This window comes from Phyllostomus hastatus, unplaced genomic scaffold, assembly GCF_019186645.2.
Source record: "Phyllostomus hastatus isolate PE091 unplaced genomic scaffold, TTU_PhHast_1.1 phas_contig_477, whole genome shotgun sequence".
Lineage (NCBI taxonomy): Eukaryota > Metazoa > Chordata > Mammalia > Chiroptera > Phyllostomidae > Phyllostomus > Phyllostomus hastatus.
In genome coordinates, this window is record NW_025333889.1 from 2,967,231 (window position 1) to 2,984,124 (window position 16,894).

The 16,894-nt window shown below is 60.0% G+C and overlaps 1 long non-coding RNA gene across 1 annotated transcript; it reads right to left on the minus strand.

The window, feature by feature from the left end:
* Nucleotides 1-13,196: 13,196 nt before the first annotated feature.
* On the minus strand, nt 13,197-16,346 carry LOC123823211. The gene is made up of 3 exons (XR_006786494.1): nt 15,435-16,346; nt 14,548-14,633; nt 13,197-14,339 (listed from the first exon to the last, which is right to left on the minus strand). It is a non-coding gene; the product is annotated as an uncharacterized LOC123823211 (long non-coding RNA).
* Nucleotides 16,347-16,894: the final 548 nt, after the last annotated feature.

Below are 16,894 nucleotides of genomic sequence, written 5' to 3' on the forward strand. Positions count from 1 at the left end.
CACGTCGGCCCCGCCTCCGCCCCGCCCGCCCGCGCGCTCTCCGCCCTCCGGCCGCCGCCGCCGCCACTGCCGCTGCCGCTGCGGCCGCTGCGTCCTCCGCGGCGCTTCCCAGCGCGCCGGATCCCGGGGAATTGCGCCAGGCCCCGCCCCGCGCCGGCCCCGGGCTTCCTGGGACTTGTAGTCCGCGCCGCGTCGGCCCCAGTGGGGACCGCGAGGGAGGGACGCACCGCTCGGCGCTCGTTTCCCCGGGCGCGGCCGGGCCAGGGGTCCCAGGGCGCGGGACCTTCCTGCCCGCCGACCTCGGGCGCGGCGCGGCCCGGCTCCTTCCCGAGCCCTCTCTGCGGGAGCTTGCACTGCCCCGCGGGCCCCCGCGCGCCCGGACCCGGGAGGCACTGAGCGACCCCGCCTGCCGCGTTTTGGTGTTTCCAAGGGGCTGACTCGAGGAGGCTTTGCGACTCGCCAGTGCACGCCGAGGGCAGTTTGCCGCCCACTCCCGTCTTTTAACTTGCTGTCTCCTTTTCCGAAAGGGACATGAATGCTCCCTCCGGGGGCCGTGGGTGTTCACACGCCGTGAGTGAACTGAAGTTTAGACAAGGATGTGAGCTAGGTGCGATGAAATATCACGGAGATTACCTAGGCATCGTCTTCCTTTAAAGAGAGAAAGAGAGAGAGCGCGCTACAGATAGCAAGCTACAGCGCTGGCGTGGGCTCCGCGTGGATCCCCAGCCCCGTGCTTGTCCGCCCCCACCCGAATCCCGGCGCAGCTCAGCCCCCAGGGAGCCCACGGAGCCAGACTAGCTCGCTGCGTCTAGACCAGCTCGTCTAGACTGGCCAAGGCTTCTCCCGGTCCCCACGCAGCCTGCGTGGCTGGCTTGCGCTCGCGGGTACCCAGGCTGTGGGGCCAGTGTCGGGGCTCACAGTTCCCCAAAGGTGCCCAGCAGCTTCAGCATGCCGGACTTGGTGTCCTCCTCCCCGCTCCCAAGTCCCAGCAGGCCAAGTTCATCCCTCCTTCTGCTTTACACTGACCCTGAGTAGCTATAAGGATGGAAATGCCTGCTGCTGGCCTGGTTTTCCTGAACCCACTGCAGTCATTGATGACTCGCCTCTTTGAAGCCACCCCCCCGCCCACCATGCCTTGGCTGCGGGGGGTACCTTGTTCTCCAGCTCTCCTTCTGCCTTCCTGCTTCTGGGCCCTTCTGGGATTCCTTCTCACGTGGAAAGCCCCGGGGTGGCTCACCCCTGGACCGCTTCTCCGTTCCACATCTGCGAGGAACTCTGCGTGTGGCTTTGACTCTCGTGTGCGGGTTGTGCACTTCAAACTTACATCTCCAACCCCGCCCTCACGCGGGAATAACAAATTCATCCTCAACCGCCTCCCCGCCCTCTCTTGGACGCCCCCAGTCATGTAACTCCAACCAGACCCCAGCTCCTTCTCACCCAGCTACCGAGATTCTCTCGGCCGCCACGCTGCTGCGGGGAAGCCCAAGCCACACGGACAGGCCTTGTGCGTGGGAATGAATGGTCCTGCAGCTGCCTCCAGCTCCCAGGCTCCAGTCTTTTGGCTGAAGCTCCAGACGGCGGATGGAGACAGCCGGCTCTGTCCGTGCCTCGTCTGAACCCCTGACTCACAGAGGCTCTGAGGTGTAATACGTACTTGCTGTTGTAAGCCACACTGCTTTGGACTAATGTGTTCTGCCGGAATAGGGCCAAATCGACAAGGCCCCTCGCGCCCTGTGAAAATGTGTGAGTATTGTGAGATGTGTGTGCGAGCACGTGCATGTGACATCTTTGTTTCTCGATTCTCTGTTTATGGAGTGTTTCTCCTGAAGGAGGGGCCCCTGGAGAGAGAGTCCCGTTCCCACAGTGGTTCTGCTCTTTATCTCCAGGCGGCCTTGTCCGATGGCCACGGCTCCTCTTCTGAGACAGATGTCTTAGTTCACTATTTCTCCCACACATGTAGCGGCTTAAACCACTCGAATGGAGCCCCCTCCAATTCCGGGGTCCAGACGTCCGGCATGGCCTCCCCGGGCTGAACTCAAGGCCGAGGGCACGTTCCTTTCTGTCCACTCTGCAGAGGCTCCCTCTCCTGGCCTTCGCCGGCCTCTCGGGGCCGCCAGCACCCCTTGGCTTGTGGCCCCCTCCTCCATCCGGTTCACAGCCAGCAAAGGGGGGGTGGAGTTTTTCTCCCGGGACGTCACTTGGACCCCCTCCTTTGCCCACTTTTCAGAATCCTCGTGATCCTGTTAATCCCACCCAGAGAATCCAGCGTCACCTCCCCGTCAAAAAGTCATCTGATTAGTAACCCTAATTCCATCTGCAACCTTCATCCCCCTTTGCCCTGTGAGGTAACACACATACACCGGTTCCGGGCATTAGGACCCAGATGTCTTTGAAGGGCGGGGGCCATTATTCTGCCTATAAACTCTGCCACTGTGCAGCATGCATTTCCTCTGGTCGAGGGCAAAGGTAGTTGCCTTGGAGCCCACACCTGTGTGCAACTGCCAGTGTTTTCCAAAGAGATATTGGGTTGCCGGAATCAGCCTTGGACCGGACTCCCCCAACCCCTGCCGCCCCTGCCCCGCCCCCAGGCCAGGTGGCCCCTGGGAACTCTGTGGGCCCCAAGAAGTCCCCCACCGCCGACACGTCGGGAACCCCACCGCGGGCGGGGCCCGGGCCCAGACCCAGCGCGATGGGAGACAGAAACTCGGGGCCACGTCCGTCTCTAGAGGCTTCCTGCCCGCGTTCTCTCGCGCTCCATCGTTAGGCCCGTCAGCGCTGGGTCACGGGGCTGCAGGAGAACCTTCCGGAGGCGCAGAGCCCACAACATGAGCGGTGGTCCTGCTCAGCTCACGCTCGTCTGCCACAGATTTTCCCATGTGTCGGATACACTTAAAATTAATGGAATGGAACATGTATACATATATATATATACATATATACATACACACACACATATACATTTCAACCAAGATTTTTCAATATTCATTAACAATGCAGAAGATTTCTGTACAAAATCCCAGCTTTCCTCCTCCAAGTGCCCCAAAAGTGAGGGTGCTTCTCACAGACACGGACAAAGGTTCAGGGGTGAGGGGAGGCGGGGCCTGGGGAGGTCAGAGTTCAGAAACTTGGAGGAAACTCGGAGGAACGTGAACACTGAATCCCGGAGGCTGGTTTTCATGAACGGTCTTCGGTTCCGGCGTCCCGGGCCCTCTCTCCCAATCTTCCCCCATCAGCCCCCGCCCTCTCCCCCGAGGCGGCGGCGCCGGGCCTCACAGCCTCGGCGGTCTTGACCTGCTGGCGAGGAATTTGCCCAAACTATGACACTTCACGGCACTCATTGTAACTCTTCGGAGAAAGGCCCAGGGACCAAAAAATGTCCGTCACCTCATTTTCATACATTAAGGAGTGATTGTTACACAGAGAGGAATTCTATGGGTCATGATTTAGAAAGAAAAATTTAGAAAGAAAGAAATATCCTCACCTGAGGACATTTTTTCATGGCTCCTAGAAAGAGAGAAAGAAAGAGAGGAAGGAGAGGGAGAGAAACACGGGTGTGAGAGAGAAACATCAGTTGGTCGCCTCCTGTGCGCACCTGGACCGGGGATGGAACCCGCAATCTCGGCTTGCGTGCGCCCCAGCTGGGAATCAAACCCACAACCTCTTGGTTACGGCCCGACACTCCAACCCACGGAGCCACACCAGCCAGGGTGGTCGTGACTTTTTAATAGGTTGAGTTCAAGTCTATTAATAAACAGGACAGGATGAGACAGCACAGGAGAGAGTGCGGCAGAATGCAACACCAGGGCATGTACACGAGCGAGTCCTGTTTCAGGGGGACCGTCGTTCTGTGGGTTTTGTCACTGAGGAAAGACGGAGAAGGGGCCATCTCTCAGAGGACAGGCATACAGGCCGAACCCCAACCCTGCCTCTCCCTGGGTGTCTCTGCCCAGCGTCACTAGTCGGGAGTCCCCATGGGGTGTCCGTTTCTTATGGCTGCTGTAGCACATGGACATGAACTTAGTGGTTTAAAACCATGCATCTTTACCGTGTAGTGCTGGAAGGAAGACAGGAGCCTGGAGTGGGTTGCACGGGGCTGGAACAGGGGTGTCAGCAGGGCTCCGTGAGTGCCTTCTGGAGGCTCTGGGAGGGACTCTGTTTCCTTGCCTTTTGAGCTTTGCGAAGCCACTTGCACCCCTGGGGGTGTGGCCTTGTGCTCCATTGTCAAAGCCAGCAATAGAGCATCTTCAAATCTCGCTCTGTCCCCCCACCCCCACCCCCGCCCCCCTCTTAAGGACCTTCCAATGACACTGGGCCTGCCTGGAGGATCTAGGGTAATGTCATCATCTCAGCACCCGTAATCTAATCACATCTGTAAAAACCCCTTTTGCCATGGGAGGAAGCGTTTTCACGGGAAGCCAGGCTGCTGACGGCCATAACTTCGAATTAGTGATACACGTAAACAGTGTTTTGAGACATTTATAAGTCGATGTGATAGGAAAACATCTGGTTTGTCTCGGTGACAAAGCCTGCGCGATGCTGCTAATGCTTCTGTGATCTGTTGTTTACCATCCCGGTGGAAGGAAATACTGTGTTTCTATTAGAGCTAAGAGAAATCAAAGAGGGGAATGTTTTCCTATTCCAGTTCACAGACAAACGCCACACCCTGGTTCTGAGGCAGGCAGAGCTGGCCGGATTGGGTGCCTGGCCCAGGCAGAGGGCTATGATCTTCTAAAGCAAATTCTTTTTCAAAAAATTATTTTAAAAAAATACACATGACATAAAATGTATCATCTTAACCATTTTTTTTAAGTGTACACTTCAGTAGCATTAAGTATATTCACACCGTCCTGCATTCAGTCTGCAGAGCCCTTTCCATCTGGCAATACACGCATTACACAACAACACCCCCTCCCCCGCCAGCCCCGGGCGGCAGTCACCCCTCCACTTTCTGCCCCTATGACTTGGACCGCTCCAGGTACCGCCTCGAAGTGGGGCTGGCTTTGTTCACTGAGCGCGATGTCCTCAAGGTCATGACTGCGCTCCTGCCAGGATCTTCTTCCTTTCCAGGGCTGAATGATAGATCTTATATTCACATTGAGATTACCCATTCATCTGTGCACGGACACTTGGGTGGCTTTGAACACGGGTGTGCAAACACTCCTGGAGGTGCTGCTGTCGGTTCTCCGGGGGACGTCCCCAGGAGGGGCTGCTGGGTCGCGAGCCCTCTCGGCGGCCTGTCGGGGTGCAGCTCCACTCCGCTGAGTCCTGTCTGCTCCCGGGCCGGGGCTGAGGCTCCCAAGCTTTGCGCCAGAGAGAAGTAGCCAGGAGGCTGCAGCCCCAGAGGGTCAGAGAACTGACCCTATGAAAGCGACCCCAGAGTCCTCTCATGCACCAAAGGGGAAACTGAGGCCCCACAGGCTAAGCCACTTAAATGACCTGCACTCTTGGGTAGAAAGAGACCCAGGAGCAGAACTGAGCCTGCAGGGGGATGGGACTCACCCTGGCCACAGACCCGCAGTGGGGAGCTGTCCCCGAGCCTGGAGCAGGGGGTGGTCCGGCCCCAGCGCTCACAGACATTCCATTGCTTGGCGGCCCGCCCCGCCCCTTGCCCAGTAGGAGTGGCCTGACAACTGTTGTTGCCCTAGAGTATTCCCGCCCAGCCAGCTGCTGTCATTTTGTCCTTTCTCCCAAGCAAAGGTAGAAGGCAGAGATGCCTTTTGCTGCTCGCAGCCTCCCCAAGCCATCTTCCGCACGGGCCTCGAGAACGCCGGCCACGTTCGCGTCTGCTCTCAGGGTGTGAACGGGCATCTGCCGTCCGCACCCCAACCTGGGGTCCGTGGCCATGTTCCAGAGTGGGCATTCACACAGGCGCGCCCACGCGGCCGTGGAGATCGCCTCCTCCGAGTGCCGGGGTCACGGCGCACGGTGATTCCGAGTGTGCGCCTGCTCCTCTCGTAGAAGGGAAGGTCGGCCTGCTTACCCCGGTCCTGAGAGCTGAGGGAAGAGCCTCAGATGTTGAACACATTAGACACTGAGAAATCAGATACAGATGAGGAGCGTGCAGACGGCGCTGAAATCATGTAATCGTCCCTCAGGTCGCGTGGAAACCCAGGACCGATTTAGGGTGGATGCACCGAGGCCGCCCGGCGGAGGGCTTCTGTGACGCTTGCCTGCGTCCTCCGTCCTCGTCCCACCGGGCACGCAGCGGTGAAAGCCTGTTTACACTGGAGATTTTTACTTGTTTTATGGATTACCTGCTACCATATCTTTGCAGTTTTTGTTAAACTTCGGGATTGATTCCATTTGGGAAAACTTTTTTTGAAATATACCCTCTGAACGTCGACAAAAGAACAGCAACAAAAAATTCCTGTTCTGTTCTTTAATTTCCACTGGGTTTCTAAATATAGACTCAGTTTAAATATTTATCCATTTGCCGCCAAGTCCTTGGCTAGCAACCTCCTTATCGCAGCGAACCTTCGGAGACCTTGCCGGGCAGGTCGGGCAGGCGGTGATTTGCCCCAGGCCACCGCCAGCAGCCACGTGCCCGGGATCTAAAGCCCAGTTTCCTGTCTTCTGAGCGCGAGCTCACCTGCTCTGCGTTCCAAGTGCAGCATCTCTCCTAACCGTAGAAACACAGCGGATACTTCCGCGTGGCCCCGGGGACGTGAGCTGTGATATGGAGGACAAGCCCGCGCCTGGGCCCCCAGCCACCGTGCCGTGTCCTGTCCACGGGAGAGAGCTTCTTCTCCCCTCACCTGGCTCCCCCGCCCCCCCAGCCTCGCCAGGTACTGCTCTTCAACTGTAAGGCCTCGCTGTGCTGCACTGTGGCCCACCCAGCAGGTCGTGCTGGCGAACGAACAGGAACAAGTTTTCCAGGTGCGGCCTCGGTCGCCCTCTGCGCAGAGCAGCCCACCTGGGGACCGGGCACAGGCCCGCCGGGGGTCGGGGCACACGGGTGGACGGCCCCCGGGCCAGCCCTCCACCGAGGAGCCCGGAGCGCAGGCAGCCTTAGGAAGAGGAACAGCGGCCAGTTGTTGGGACGTGCCTCCTCCGTGTCTTTGAGGAGAGGCCACCAGCCTGTGTTCCTGGGAGGGCAGGGAATGCACCCACTCAAGACGGAGGGAGCCTGAGTACCCGAGCTGTCCCCACCCCCTCCTCCTGGCCTGGTTTCTTCACATAAAAGCTCCACTTCTACTTTAATATGTGAGACTCCCCATCCACTTCACTGCGAGGGAAATAAGAAGCAGAAAGCACCGGGATAGGGCGTGAAGTTCCTTCCAGGTACTGAAGGAACCCACGCCCCCGACCCACGACCCCCCTTTCTGGGCCCACGACCCCCTTCCCTGTCATTCAAGGCCATTACCAGCTGGGGGCATTCTGCTGTTCGCCTCTTGGGTGAAGTGGGCCGAGGGGGGGTTGTGATAAGACCCCCCACCCCTTGCCTTCCTTTCTGACGCCTCCCTGCACGCACAGTGGGGAGAGAGAAGCAATCAGAATACTGGGGCGGGGTTGGCAAACGGGAGCCTGCACGCTAACTCCCTCTGCCTCCAACGACGCAGGTTCCTGGAGGGCCTGTGAGGTAAGAATCACGTTTGCATTTCCAATGGTTTTCAGGAGGTCAAAAGAAGCCTTTGAATAGTACTGTAAGTGTTCTATAAAATTCCAATTTCAGTATCTGAATAAAGTTTTATTGGAACGCATCCATACCCACCGGTTTGCAGGCCACCCTCGGCGGCTCTTGCCCCACAGAGCCGATGGTCAAGGCAGAGGCGGTGTTGACCGAAAAGCCTCCAGGGCCGACTGCGGGCCCTTTGCGGAGAGCGGGCCGGCCTCCGCCCTAGGGCCCTGCCTGGTTTCGCTGGCATTTCCCTGGGACCCTGAAGGGCCGGCCGGCGCCATCCCTCTGCCTTGCCTGGTCATTGCAAACACACAGTCAGTCCCCGGGTAGACTGTCCCAGATGGGGAGACGTGGGTGTTCTGTCCAGTTCTCCCCCCTCCCCCCACCTGGAACAGGGCCTCAGGGCCCTTGGTTCCAGCCGCAACTCTGGCCCGGGCAGGGCACCGGCCTCCACCCGCCAGCAGACCGGGCCACGGCCTGGCTTGCTCTTGGCCAAATGCCTCTTCCTAGAGGCCCACCCAGCCTTGTGCCAGTGACGCTGGGCCTGTGCCCAGCACCTCCAGATGAGGCTCTTGTCCTTGCTTCAGGGACGAGGTGACAGAGGCTCACAGCTTGCCTCGGTCACCCCAAGGGCAGAGGCTGAGGCAGCAGCCAGACAACACCGTCAGGCCGTGGTTTTCCCATCTGTAAAATGGAGCCACGAAAATGCCCACTGATACAATGTTACGAGTATGTTTCTGCGTATCTACCCCACCCGCAGTCTGATTAGTAACATCACTTACGACTCTAACTTACACACTGCAATTGCAATGTTAAACGCCCTGTTACACTTATTCTCAAGCTCCGAGTGTGTCTGAGTTAGGTCACGGATGCCCGCTGCAATCTTATTTTGTTTTTCAAGGTATATATTATATGTTTCCCCACCCGCACTGGCTAACACTGGGGCCTGCTCCCTGGCCCCCAGGCGCTCACTGAGCACCTGCTCTGCAGACACCGGACATCTCGTAAATGACAGGGAAAGAGCCACTTCCCCCTCCGGGCTGCAGGGTGGACGGAGGGTGAGTGCACGCTTCCTCGTCACTAATTAGCTCATTTCAGGGGTGCGCCCCGGCGGGCTTGAGCTGAGTCACACTTCACATCGGCTTCAGCAACTTCGTCCCAAGGGTCTGGGCCAGGTTTCCAATTTCTCCCCACCCCCCCGGCCGTTCGTGTGTTCATTACCCTGTAGCACCTGAGCTTCCCTTTGACCTTGACCTTCATGGGCAAGAGGAGCTGAAGCTCCGGGAACAAGCACAAGGAGCAGGAGTTGGTCAGGCGCTGGCACACGACAGGGTCGTCTGTCTGTCCTGACAAGAGGGAGGAAATGGTCGTGGGAGAGTCTAGTCGAAAAGCGTCCACTGGTAAAGGGACACTTTCCGGAGCTCTGCGGGGGACATGGGGCGAGGGAGAGAGCCAGTGGCAGGTGGTCTGGCCCGAAACCCGGGGAGAGCAACGTCACTAGCAGGGACATTCCATTGCCTTCTACCGTATGACGCAGTTTTAAAAAACTATTTGGCATTTTTTCTTCCCATGGAAAAATCAGTAAAATCTACACCACCCCTCGCATAAAAATCTCAGATGTGGGTTTCTTCTGCTGCCCGAAAGGTGCTGAGAGTGGGCGGGGGCAAGCCGCGAGGGCGAGGGCGGAGGCTCCTCCCGCAGGTGCAGGCACAGATGGGTAGGAACAAGCACAGGTATAGGCGCAGGCGCAGGTGGGTGGGAGCAGGCTTCCCAGCCGTGCCGTGCTCGCTGGGGCAGCCTCGGCCGTGGGGTCTGGTTTTGGAGGCACCACGTGCACTTTCACAGAGAGTCCTTACGGCCAAAATGTTGGTCCACACAGCACTGCCCCTACGCTGCCTGCTGGCCAGGCTACATCGAAGTCCTACAGGAGACAGACACCATAAGGGGCACCTTCGCAGGCACGCTTCTTCGTCTTGTCCCCCAAGGGTCAGCCCCGCTCGGAGGGGACGTTTTAGCACAGCGATGGGGTGGGGGTGGGGACCGACTGGGCGGATCTGGGAAGGCGGTGCCGTGTGCACTGATCTTGGTGTCTCTCACTCCTTCGAGTTTAGCCTGAGCTCTTGCGTCACCTGGCTGTTGTCAAGGTGCTGGACAGGCCAGGGGGCCAAACATGCTTTGAGAGACTCTCTCACTAACCGAACCTGCCTCACGATGCCACCCCAGGGTCCTCCTGAGAAAGCAGGGAGAGCGCCCCTGGGGGCGGCCTCAGGTCAGCTCGCAGGCCGACCAGACTGGGGGTGGGAGAACCAGAGAGTGGACTGTTGAGTGGGGGGTGGAGCTCGTACTCAGCGGTGGTCAGTGACGACAAGCCGACCCCACTGGGGTCGGTGTGCGGGTCTCACTGAGGGAGGTGGGCTCGCCCCCTGCTCTGTCTGCAGACTCGCCCCTGCTCTGTGGGAGGGGGAGGCTCCTGTCTCCTCCGCACTCACCTCTCTGGCGTTTCCCCGGAGGAGGGGGGCTGCTGTGCTGGGGCCCCCGGGCTCCGCTGGCCCAGGAGCTTCCCTAGCGGGCGAGGCTGCTGCCCTGGACGGAGCTGTGTCCCCCGCAGACACAGATGTCAAAGCCCTGAGCCCCAGGGTGACTGTGTCTGGCGATGGGGCTTTAGGACATAACTGGGGTTACATGAGGTCGCAGGGATGGGCCCTCACCTAGTAGGACCAGTGTCCTCGGAAGAAGAGGGAGGGAACGCTGGCACCCTCTGCCATGTGAGGACACAGGGAGCAGGTGGCTGTCGGGGAGCTGGGAGGGGCTCTCAGGAAGCCGACTCTGCGGACCGACGCCCTGACCTCGGACTTCCTCCAGCCTCTCGAACGCGGGCAGTCAGCTCCTGTTTCTAAACCCCCAGCCCCGGCTGAGACAGCTTCGGTCTTCCCGGTGGGAGGCTCCTGCCCCGTCGGGCCCACCCCTCCGCGTGGCCCGCGGGCGCCGGATGCCACTGCCGCCCACGGGGAGGCCAGGCGGCAGCCTGCTGTGTCTCGTGACCTCAGCCCTGCGTGTCATTAGGAGGGAATTTCACAGGAGGACCGGCTGTCCGCTCGGAAGACGCTCGCTGGGGCACAATGTCTCGGGTCGTCAATCAGAAGTGTGCGATGACGGGGGCCGAGCCCACCGCAGCAGCTGGGGGGGGGACGCAACTCGGAGAAACGGGACAGGACCACAAGGGGCGGGGAAATATACTTTCTGGGGCGTGGCTTACAAAGGCAAACTGCTACACTGTGTGTATGTTTTGACTCAAGGTGAGAAACCCATGTATCCACGTGGGGGAGGTGGGAAGAAAGGAAGCCCGCATGAAATGAGCTAACTCGGGGTGGTGGGATGCGGGGGAATCTGAAACATTCTCCCTTGTCCTCAGGGCCCCATTGTCTGGGCGGAGAACAAAGCAAGGCTTATACTCGCCAGCCACGTGGTCAGCGTGGTCGGCGGCACCCGCCTGGGGGGCTGCCGCGGGCGGAGTGTCCGGGCCCACAGAGGCCCTCCCTGCCGTGCCCCGGCGCCAGGGGCTCTGCCTGCACCTGTCACAGGAGCTGTGTCCCACACAGCAGGGCTGTCGCCGCAGGGGTCCCTGGCAGACTGCTCTGCCCCTCTCCACCCCGGAGCTCACCTCTGGTTAATAGAAACAGCCCCGAGAAGCCCTGAGCCAGTTTTCCCGGCTTCCCACTGGCCGGCCGTTTCTCTCACCGGGCGTCACCTGATTGGCTCTTAATGACGGCATTCCCTGGAACCAGATCCTCCTCTGAGTCAGAGCTGGGCGCTCTCGCCAAGGATCCCGTGGCCCCGGGGAGGCGATACCCGGCCTGGCGTCTTGACACGGAGACGCCAGGAGCCCCGGCCTCCTCCGCCCTGCCTGCAGTGGGTGTGGGCACTGTGACCTCGCGGCCTCTGAACGCGCCCGGTCCCCGCGTCTCCCTGACTCCGGTGCACCCCGCGCTGTGGAACCCAGTCCAGGCCGGAAGTGATGACCGTTTTCCATGCACGCAGTCCTTGGACCAGTGTTTGAGACGCCATCCTTTCTAACACAGACCAGTGAGTGCACGTGTGAGGGACACAGTCACAGGAAGGTCTAAGAGGAAGGTCAGGTGACGCCCCACCCACCAGCCCCACTCTCGGGGGGTTCCACCCGCTTAGCGGTCGTGTGCACTCGGTGTCTTTGCACGTTTGCACACACTCAGGATCTGCATGTGTGAGTTCTCCACATCTCAGAACAACACCCAGTCAGGATTCTACCAGGCATTGTCTAGCCTAACACCTTTCATGTACTTATCCACCTTTGGGATCGGCACTTACGACACTTATGTTTTTAATGGGCACCTGGGATCTTTCTCTATGACTGTGCCGTGATTTACTTCCACAGACCTTTGAATAGACAGACATTCAGATTCTTGAAATTTGCTTTCCTGTAACCTGTACCGCTTCAAGTAGTCATTCTGTGCCCATAACTTTGTGCACATTTGCAAGCTTATTTTTAGGCTAAATTCTTTTTAAGATTTTATTTATTTATTTTTAGAGAGAGAAAGGAGGGGGGAGAGAGAGAGAGAAACATCAATGTGCGGTTGCTGGGGGCCGTGGCCTGCAACCCAGGCATGTGCCCTGACTGGGAATCGAACCTGAGACACTTTGGTTCGCAGCCCAAGCTCAATCCACTGAGCTACGCCAGCCAGGGCTAGGCTAAATTCTTAATGATGGAAATGCTAGGTCAAAGGCAACGTGCATGATGAGTTTAGATTTCTGCTGACAAACCCCCGACAGGGTGGGACCCACCGAGTTCTCCACACTCTAGGCCAGGGTGCATGCGAACTTGAAAATGTTTGCCAGTGATGTTTGAAAAGTGGCTTCTTCTGTTATTTACTGATGGTGTCCTCATGATCCAATTTGCTTTTCCCTAATTCTGAGTGAGGGGAAGCATCTTTTCACGCGTTTGTGGGCCATGTGCGTCTTTGGTTCTATGAAATACCTGGCCCCTGGCTGGCACGTTTTTCTCTAAGGCCTGTGTCTTTCTCTCATTATTTTATTAAGAAACTTAGCTCTTCACGTGCTTATGGGCTATGAACCTCCCCCTGGGTTTTGGCTAGGTGGAAATTTGGCTATTTTCATACAGAGACAATTTTTCATTTTCTCTGCAGCCCTGCGTCCCCGGCCTTCCCATCCCGTCAGCCGTGACTCCCCACTCGGCCCGGCCCTGCTGCCCTCCCTCGTCACCCGCAGGAGGGACTGGGACAAAGCTCCTCACGCAGAGCCAAGGGGTCTCCCCCGGAGTGACGTGCGTTCTCCCAGGGGAGACGTGCGCTGGCTTCATGACAAAGGAGGAGCCGCGGTGGGATTTCCCGCACCGTCATCACCGAGAAGGGGCCGGTCGTTGGGGGCGTCCGGTCTCCCGAGCGCGGTGAGTGGGCGAGCTCCCAGGACAACAGGCGTGAGCTGCCTTTGCTTGCCCCGCTCCCAGCCAGCGCACTGCCTCTCCTGCCCCCCCCCCCCGCCCAGGACCCCTCCTGCGGGTCCCCTCCTGCGGGTCTTCTCGGCCGTCCCGGGCTCATTCAGGAGCGGCGACCCCCTTCCTGGAAGCGATGACGCAGGCCCGGCCCACATCGGCACTTCTGTCTCGGGCCAGGCTTTGCCTCGTGTCCGCAGCCCAAGCCGGGAGGGCAGAGGTCCTTCCACCCACCCTCCTGTGTGAGACCTCGAGGTCAGGGCAGAAAGGACAGACAGAGAGGAGCCAGAGTCCTTTGAGGCTGCAGGTGTCCTTTGCCGCTCAGTCTGGGCTGCCGAAGCTCTTGGTCATGACAGGTGCCCAGACACTGGCTCTTTGTTGCCCTTGGAGGTGTCAGCTCTTCGGAGGGGCCTGGCCTCCGCTGATTTACTGTAACTTTCCTCAGCTCCTGCCCCCAGGGACCTCCCTACAGCCTCCATGGCTGTGGCCCCCCATGGCTGCCCAGGGTGGGTGCCCACAAAGGGCTCCATGGGGCAATCTGTTCAGCCTCCACTTGGCCCGCAGGGAAGTCACGCATTTGAACCACGCCAGCGTGGGGGGTCTGTGCAGCAGTGTGGCCACCCTCTGTCCCAGCGCTGTTGTTCCCGGTGCTCAGCCGGCCCCCGGCACAGCCCTCCCACGGGGAGCAGGCGCGGTTCGACGCTCCAGCCCGGAGCAGCAGCGGGGCTGAGAGTTTCTGCAGCTCGGCCGCCGTTCAGGTGGCAGTGAGACACGGGCACCCGCCGCGTCTAAGGAAGGTTCCCCTGGGGCCGGCTGGGGTTGGAGGTGGAGGCCATAGGGAACGTTCTAGCACCCTCCCCGCCCCCACAGCTTGACTGTTCTGTGGCTACCAGGGATGTCCCGTGAGCTCTCGTGTCCGCCTAGGTAGCCTGTGGCGGGGCAGGGGTTGGGGCTTGAGGGTTGCAGGACCTGCTTGTCAGCTCGGGGCCAGGGCCGTGGGGCTGTGCCTAGACGGAGCCTGAGGTTCCGTATTTCCTATTGTCCCCAGGATGGGACCGTCCCTGAGACGCTCAGGCAACGGAGACTGAAGTCACGTACCTGTGGCACACAGACCCTCCTTCCGCCGGGCCGAGTCCCCCGTAGTCCCCCGTAGTCCCCGTTCCCTCCTCCCTCTCCTCCCGTTAACATCATATCCAGCTCCTCTCACCGCTTCCGAGATTAATTTAGAACAAAGCTCTGGGACAAAAGTAAAGTAAGAAGAGAAATGAAAAAAACACTGAGATCCATTCTGAAGTCCTTTGCGGCTCCTGGGAAGGCTGTTTCCTCTCTGGCAGAAGCCGGCTGAGCCCTCTCTGTTCCAGCTCCCTGTGCACCGGGGGGTCACGTGACAGCAGGGGTTCCCCCCCCACCCCCCGGCTGGAGCGGCTGCTGGGCAGGCACCAACCTGCGGCGTCCAGGTCCAGGCAGCAGGGATGGCCCCGCCATGCTCGGCTCCGCGGTAGGGCCCCCGGGGGGACCGGCGAGGCTGTGCTGCGTTCAGATAAGAGGCCGCTCATTAGTAAGACGTGCGAAGAAGACCCGGTTCGTGCTCTGCGGTGCCCAGCCCACAGACCCGTGGCCGCGTGGGGACCGCACGGCTGTAACGAGCCCGGTCGCTCCGTACTGACCAGCGGCGAGCGCGGCCAAGAGGGGGACGCGGGCTTCGGGAAGCTGGACCGAAGAATTGGCGTCCTCGGCCGGCCGGACCCTTCACCCGCCCGCCTGCCAATGAGACATTCTCCTCACGGACGAAAAACAAAGCCCACTTCCCTCTGCGCCAGCGTCGAGTTTGAAAGCCGGGTTGCAGGGCCTTGTATTTAAGTACCAGCGAGAAAACAAAACGAAAACGGAGTCTGGACTGGAGCCCACCGGACCGGACCGCCTTCTCCAGGCTGGAGCGCTCCCCCCCCGCCCCCCCCCAGGCTCCGTTGAAACGGAGGGCCCCGAATCCCCGGGGGGTCCCAGCGTTCCGTCCCGAGAGCAGCAGTTGTTTCTGCACCCGCATCCTTTCAGGAGCGCGGGCAGCGAGCTCCCCCGTGAGCAGAGGCGGGGGCGGGGAAGAGCGGCTCAGAGGATGTGGTGCCTAGTCCTGGTTCTGGGGGAGCCCCCGAACCCCTCTGTGTGCTGAGGCAAAGAACCGGAAGTGGTGGCTTAAAACGGCAGAAGCTCATCCTCTCACGGGGACGGAGGACAGGGGTCTAACCTCGACGGGCCGTGGCCCTTGTCTTATAAAAGCACCAGCCACAGGGGGAAAGGGTCCGCCCTCCCTTAGTAGGACCCCGGCTTACTCACATCTTGGTCGCATCTGCAGAGACCCCGTTTGCACACCGGGGCACGTGCACCGGCACGGGGGGCTGGGGCGGGTGCGGGGGTTAGGGCTGTCAGCCTGTCTTTGGGGGGAGCGCCATTCGGCCCAGCACGCTGCTGTCTGCAAGCTTCCTGTGCGTGTCACAGGGAAGGTCCCTGGCGCTGAGTGCCGCGTGGCCGGCTCTCCCGGGGACGGCGAGCTGGTTCCAGCCTGGCCCCCTCTTCCCGGGGCGCCGGAAGAGCCGTCCAGGTCCCAGTGGCAGGCCAGTGGTTGGGTTCGGCGCTCTTCCCCCGCCCACACACGGATGCATGAAAAACACACACAGACGGTCCCAGTTAGTCATCGGCTTCATAAGATCTTTCATAAAACCTTTCTCCACAGTTCTCAAATCCTTTTCCGCCACGGGCCGGCGGTCCAACTGAGCTCGGGTACAGGTCCCCTCAGGGGGGGGCAGCTGCTTCCTTCCACGGTGTGGCAGGGTTCGCCCCGTGTCCTCAGAATCCCGGCCCTGGAATCCCGGCGCTTTGCCGCCAGCCCCCGTGCCGTGTCCCGCATGGACAGACCCATGACTTTGCCCACCTGCCGGCAGCAGGGCCCCGGGCCGTGTCCCCAGATGCGGCGGAACTCCCACCAGCGTTTGTGAAACATTCCGTCTGTCCGTGTCCTTCCTCTGACTCTCTCGGTGTTCCGTTTGGGAGCGTCTCACTGGCCAGCGTCGGTGGTCAGGGTGACAGACACGTCCCCTGAGCCAGTGGCCTCCCCTCCAAGGTCACCTTTGCTTTCCCTTTGCAAGACCAGATTCCGTCTTGACCTCGTCATCTCTTGCAGCGGCTGGGCGATGAGGACGGCGGTCCCGATGCTGTCATCGTTAGGCCTTTTCCAGAGGTGACGCCGTCCGCCCGCCCACCTGCATCCTGCCTGGGACTGAGGTCCTGCAGCCCGTGCCCAGGAGCTGCAGGAGGAAGGGGCGGGGCTGTCAGCACCCAGACCGCAAACCCACGCTAACCCTCCCTGTCTTCGGGGGGGTGGGGCTGTCCTTCAGGAAGCCCAGGGTCACCTGATTGCTCTCTCCAGGGACGGCTTCTGGGCTCGGCAGGGTGGGGAGAAGCATTGCCTCCCCCAGCGCTCCCCAGTGTAGCTCCACACGCCCACCCCCCCTTCCAGAGGTACCGGGTACCCCCAGCCCCCAGCCCCCAGACCTTCTGGGGTTTTGCAGCTTGGTTCCTGGCCTTCTCCTTTCCTGCTTACGGCTTCTCAGCCCTGCTGGCTCATTACCAGTCACCGCTCTGCTTTCCAAACTCCGAATCTTTCTTGCGGCCACTGTCTATCTTGTTCGTATGCCTCTAAACAACCCCTTCACTGTGGGATGACTCCGCTGTAACGCCCTCAATTAACCAGCTATTGTTGGGGACATCCCCATCGTTCCCGTTTCTGTTTTTATAAA